Source organism: Capsicum annuum, chromosome 7, assembly GCF_002878395.1.
Source record: "Capsicum annuum cultivar UCD-10X-F1 chromosome 7, UCD10Xv1.1, whole genome shotgun sequence".
Classification (NCBI taxonomy): Eukaryota; Viridiplantae; Streptophyta; class Magnoliopsida; order Solanales; family Solanaceae; genus Capsicum; species Capsicum annuum.
This window is the reverse complement of record NC_061117.1, coordinates 198,742,213-198,748,212: the sequence shown is the minus strand read 5'-3', so window position 1 is coordinate 198,748,212 and position 6,000 is coordinate 198,742,213.

The window sequence follows — 6,000 nt, the reverse complement described above, 5'->3', positions numbered from 1 at the left end:
AAAAAATAAAACACACTTCTTAGAAAGATCGCTTTGGTCTTGTGTTGAGAGTGTTGTTGTACTTCATAGTGTTCTTGTTTTAAACTTGAACTAGTGTTAAAGTTATTGTGTCAAATTACAGATTCTTGTACCTGAAAACATTGAAAAACAACAATCTTAAGAATAATTTTTAGAAAAAAAAAATAAAATTCTCTACTTGTTTGGTGAAGTTTTCTTTTCACTAATGTTTTTTTTTGAATCTATATAGCTTGGTTTCTGGAGATTAAAGTTTTTAACTTTCTACTCCGTTTGAACTTAACTAGTGATTTGAAGAAATAAAATCTTCATCACAAGTTAAAGATCACTCGGTTGACGATTGAAAATCATAAAAACTTTATCGTTAAACTAGAAACAAGAAGTATTTAAAGTTGCTGAAAAATTTTTTAATAAGTATTTCGATATACTTAAGGTACTGTCTTGTGGTGACAGAAAAATGATGATTGATAGTCAAATGCATGATGTTGGAACGACTATGGCAACAACTAGTATTGCCATGGCGAGTAGTACTAATGCTCTGCAAGCTATGGCATCAGCGGAGAAATCCGAAAAGTTCACGGGTATTGACTTCATGAGATGGCAGAAGAAAATGTTCTTCTACCTCACAACTCTGTGTCTTTAAAGGTTCACAATTAAGGGAGCTCTGGAGGTGCCCGAGGAAACCTCTGAAAAAGAACGCTTTGTGATTGTGGAGGCTTGAAAACACTCAGATTTCCTTTGCAGGAATTATATCTTGAGTGGTCTCCAAGATGATCTTTACAATGTGTATAGTGGAACCAAAACTACAAAAGAGTTTTGGGGAGCGCTAGAACGAAAGTACAAGACGGAGGATGCCGAAACTAAAAAATTTTTTGTTGCAAGATTCCTGGAGTACAAAATGATAGACAACAAGTCTGTTGTTTCTCAAGTGCAGGAACTGTAAGTGATCATCCATGATCTCCTAGCAGAAGGTATGACTTTGATAAATACGATTGTTGAACAATTTAAAAATGTTCTTAGTATTCACATGAACTTTATTGTAGGTTTGATTGTCAATGAAGCATTTCAAGTAGCGACAATAATAGAGAAGCTATCACCTATATGGAAAGACTTCAAAAACTATTTGAAACACAAACGTAAGGAGATGCCAGTCGAAGATCTGATTGTACGATTACGCATTAAAGAAGATAACAAGGCTGTGAAAAGAAGGTCAAGAGGCAATTCTGTAATGAGTGGAGCAAACATTGTAGAAGATGACCAAAACAACTCTAAAAGGAGAAAGAAAGCTGGAAATGAAAGCAATCAACCCAAGAAAAAATTCAAGGAAAAGTGCTTCAACTGTGGCAAGATTAGACACAATTCTACGGATTGTCATTCCTTAAAGAAAGAAAAGAAGAGGACCAAGCAAATCTGGTTCAGTCTAAGAAAGAAATGGATGATCTGTGTGCTATGCTTTTCGAATGCAACTTGGCGGGAAATCCTCGCGAATGGTGGATGGATTCTGGTGCCACCCGCCATGTTTGTGCTAACAAGGAGCTGTTTTCGACGTTCGCTCCAGCTCAAGTAGAAGAAAAAATCTACATGGTAAACTCCGCTACTGCAAAAGTGGAAGGAACAGAAAAAATATGCTTGAAGATGACTTCCGGCAAAGTGTTGACACTTAACAATGTCTTGTAGGTTCCTGAGTTACGAAAGAACTTGATTTCTGTTTCAATTCTAGACAAGAACGAATTCAAACATGTATTTGTTTCAGGAAAAATTATACTTAGTAAAAGAGAAGTGTATGTAGGAAAAGACTAATTCAATGAGGTCCTATTCAAAATAAATGTAATGAATGTTAAAATCAATAAAAGTTCAAATTATTCTTACTTGCTTAAGTCTCCCAATTTGTGGCATGAAAGACTAGGCCATGTTAATTACAAAACATTACGAAAATTGGTTAACTTAGAAGTTTTGCTAAACTTTGAGTGCAATAAATTAAAGTGTCAAACTTGTAAGGAATCAAAGTACGCTAAGCATCTGTATAAGTCCATTGAAAGGAATTCCAATTCCTTAGACTTAATCCACACTGACATTTGTGATATGAAGTCAACACCATCACGTGATGGGAAAAAGTATTTCATAACTTTCATTGACGATTGCACTAGATATTGTTATGGCTACTTGCTAAATAGTAAGGATGAAGCAATAGATGGGTTTAGGCAATACAAAACTGAAGTTGAAAATCAGTTAGAGAAAAAAATCAAAACTATAAAAGTGATAGGGGCGGAGAATATGAATCTCCCTTCGCCGAAATATGTGTAGAGAATAAAATTGTCCATCAAACTATCCCGTATTCACTTCAATCTAATGGAAATGCGGAAAGGAAAAATCAAACTTTGAAGAAAATGATGAATGCCTTATAAGTTCAGATTTACCGCAACGCTTGTGGGGGAAGGCTATCCTTACAGCCAACCGAATACTCAATAGACTTCTCCATAGTAAGACACAATCAATTCCTTATGAAAAACGAAAAGAAAGGAAACCCAACTTGAAATATTTCAAAGCGTGGGGGTGTCTAGAAAAGGTCCAAGTTCCTATGCCTAAAAGGGTTAAGATAGGACCTAAAACGGTAGACTGTGTGTTCATAAGATATGCTAAAAGTAGTAAAATATATCGGTTTTTGATTTATAAATCTGAACATCCAGATATTAATGAAAATACGGTAATTGAATCAGATAACGCTGAATTCTTTGAAAATAGTTATCCGTATAAAACTAGACATAAACGGTCTATTGGAGGGTCTAAACGACCTCGAGATGAACCAAGTGAGAATGTACATAATGACGAGAATCCTAGACGTAATATACGTCAAAGAACGTCAACTTCGTTTGGATAGGATTTTGTAATATTTCTCTTAGAAAATGAGCCTCAAACATTTAAAGAAGCAATGACATCTTTGGACTCATCCTTTTAGAAAGAGGCAGCCAATAGTGAGATTGATTCAATCTTAAGCAACCATACGTGGGAATTGGTTGATCTTCCTCCAGGAAATAAAACTTTATGATCTAAATGGATCTTCAAAAAGAAAATAAAAGCGGATGATACTATTGAAAAATACAAGGCAAGACTTGTAGTAAAAGGTTTCAAACAAAAAGAAGGCCTTGATTACTTTGATACATACTCGCCGGTAACAAAGATAACGTCGATTCTAATATTAATTGCCTTGGTGGCGGTATACGGTCTTGAAATTCATAAAATAAATATGAAAACTGCATTCCTAAATGGAGAATTGGAGGAAGAAATTTACATGGAACAGCCTGAGAGTTTTATGGTTCCAGGAAAAGAAAATAACGTGTGTAAACTTGTTAAGTTACTTTATGGACTAAAACAAGCACCTAAGCAATGGCATGCAAAGTTTGACCAAACCATGTTGGAAAACGGATTCAAAATTAATGAATGTGATAAATGTGTTTATATTAAAGACACTCCAAATCACCAAGTCATTATGTGTTTATATGTGGATGATATGTTGATCATTAGTAGAGACATTTCAGATATAAATGCAACGAAACGAATGCTCAAGAGCAAGTTCGATATGAAAGACCTTGGAGTTGAGGATGTGATCATAGGGATAAGAATCCATAGAACACCACAAGGGTTGGCATTGTCATAGTCTCATTACATCAAAAAGGTACTTGACAAATTCAAGTATATGAAATTTAGTATTGCAAAGACTCCATTAGATGTGAGCTTCGCAATTCGAAAGAATGAAGATAAAAGTGACTTACAATTGGAGTATGCAAGAGTATTGGGATGTTTAATGTATATAATAAATTGTACACGACCAGACATAGCATGGGTTATTAGTAAGTTGAGTTGGTACACGAGTAATCCTAATACAACTCATTGGATGGCAATGAAAAGAGTTTTGGGGTATCTTAAATACACTTAAGACTACACTTTGCATTATAATAAATATCCTGCGGTACTTGAAGGATATAGTGATGTAAATTAGATCACCGGATCGAACGAAGTAAAATCCATGAGTGGATATGTATTTACTATAAGTGGAGGAGCGGTCTTTTGGAAATCATCCAAACAGACTTGTATTGCTCGCTCTACAATGAAATCTAAATTATCGCATTAGATAAAGCCGGTGAAGAAGTAGAATGGCTTCGGAATTTCTTGGAAGATATTCCTTATTAGCCCAAACCAGTGATACCAGTATGTATACACTGTAATAGCTAACCAGTGATAGGCAGGGCAGGAAGCATGATATACAACGGTAAATCTTATCACATAAGACGGAGACATAATACCGTTAGAGAACTTCTCTCTAGTGGAATTATCTCTGTTGACTATGTGAAGTCAAAGGATAATGTGTCAGATCCACTTATAAAAGACCTATCTAGAGAAGGAGTTGAGAGAACATCCAAGGGAATAGGTTTAAGGCCTAGGACAAGTCAGCATGACGGTAAATCTACCTAGCAGACAGGAAATCCCAAGAGTCAAGTTCAAGGAGATCAAACTAAGTTGTGTCTGATAGGTTCAACAGTGTCAAAATACCAATCCATTCTCATGATATAGACAATGTTTAGTAAACAACGATAAGACTTAAGGTGAAAAGTCTTTTAATGATTATCTAAATTTGACAGATTTGACCAAATAGTTTAATATATAGGATTGAACGTTTAGAAATCACCTATGTGAGGGCGAAGTGGAAACCGCTTCAAGGAGAATGTTAGTAAAGACCTATTCTTTAAGCTCTCATGAAATCAGGACGTGTTCATGGGTGAAAAAAATAAAACCATGAGAACCATAAACGATAAAAGGTTGGTTGTATGAAATGTGTTGTCTAGGTGTACATTAAAGCGCGACGGTTCAAAGATATTAATCTACCGATTAACCGAGTGCATCCAATGCATGTTCACTATGGAAAGTTCAAAGGAAAACCCACTTATCCTGATGCAATCAGTCTTTGCTTGATGATCACATATTTGTCTGTAAAGTTTTACAAAGAATAGTCATTCCCCATTTATGTGGGGGATTGTTGGGTTCAATTGGTGTAAATGGAAATGAAGGGACACAACCTTTTATGAAAAACATATTGTTTTGAAAAAGGAGTGATTGTTCAGATAGTTGTGTCTGTTCAGAAAAAAGACACAATGTTTCGAATGAACAGACATAACTCTTTCAAAGGATACACCTTTTCGGATGAACCATTGCCACCTTTCGGAAGGAGCACTTGATGGCTATATAAACCTGTATTTATCTACAGGTTTTGGTATGAAAAATTTTCTAAAATACAAACTCTTCTTTTCTTCAAAACATTCCTTGTGATCAATCAAATCGTTGAGTGAGTTCGACGAATCCAATTATTGAGGTACCGCTATAGTTGAATTGAATGCCATTTTATCCTGGGAGGAAGATTTTAAAACCTCGGGTACAGTGAGGAAAATTATTCCTTAAGGACACTCCATGAAGTCAGGGGACTTGGCTTTACATTTCTGTTTCATTTTAATTTCTGAAAAAATAAAACACACTTCTTAGAAAGATCACTTTGATCTTGTGTTAAGGGTGTTGTTGTACTTCATAGTGTTCTTGTTTTAAACTTGAACTAGTGTTGAAGTTATTGTGTCAAATTACAGATTCTTATACCCGAAAACGTTAAAAAACAACACCTAGTATCACACTGCATTCCCATTCCATTAAACCTATTTTTGGTGAGAAGACTCTCTTGAATAAGTGAATTTTTTCACTCTACAAAATCTATTTTTATCTAGTTACAAAAAGATCAAAATTTTATTTTGGTGTTTTTTTCAAAATCTCAAACATTGTAACAAGTTATCAACTTTATATTATATTTTTTTATTGAAAATTTATAGTGTTTATATTCTTTGTGTACATTCTGCCCTTTTCAAACCTAATTATAGGATTACATAAAATATATTATTATTTTTATTCAATTTGTGTCGATCTGTCAACTAGAAAAAAAAATTAAGG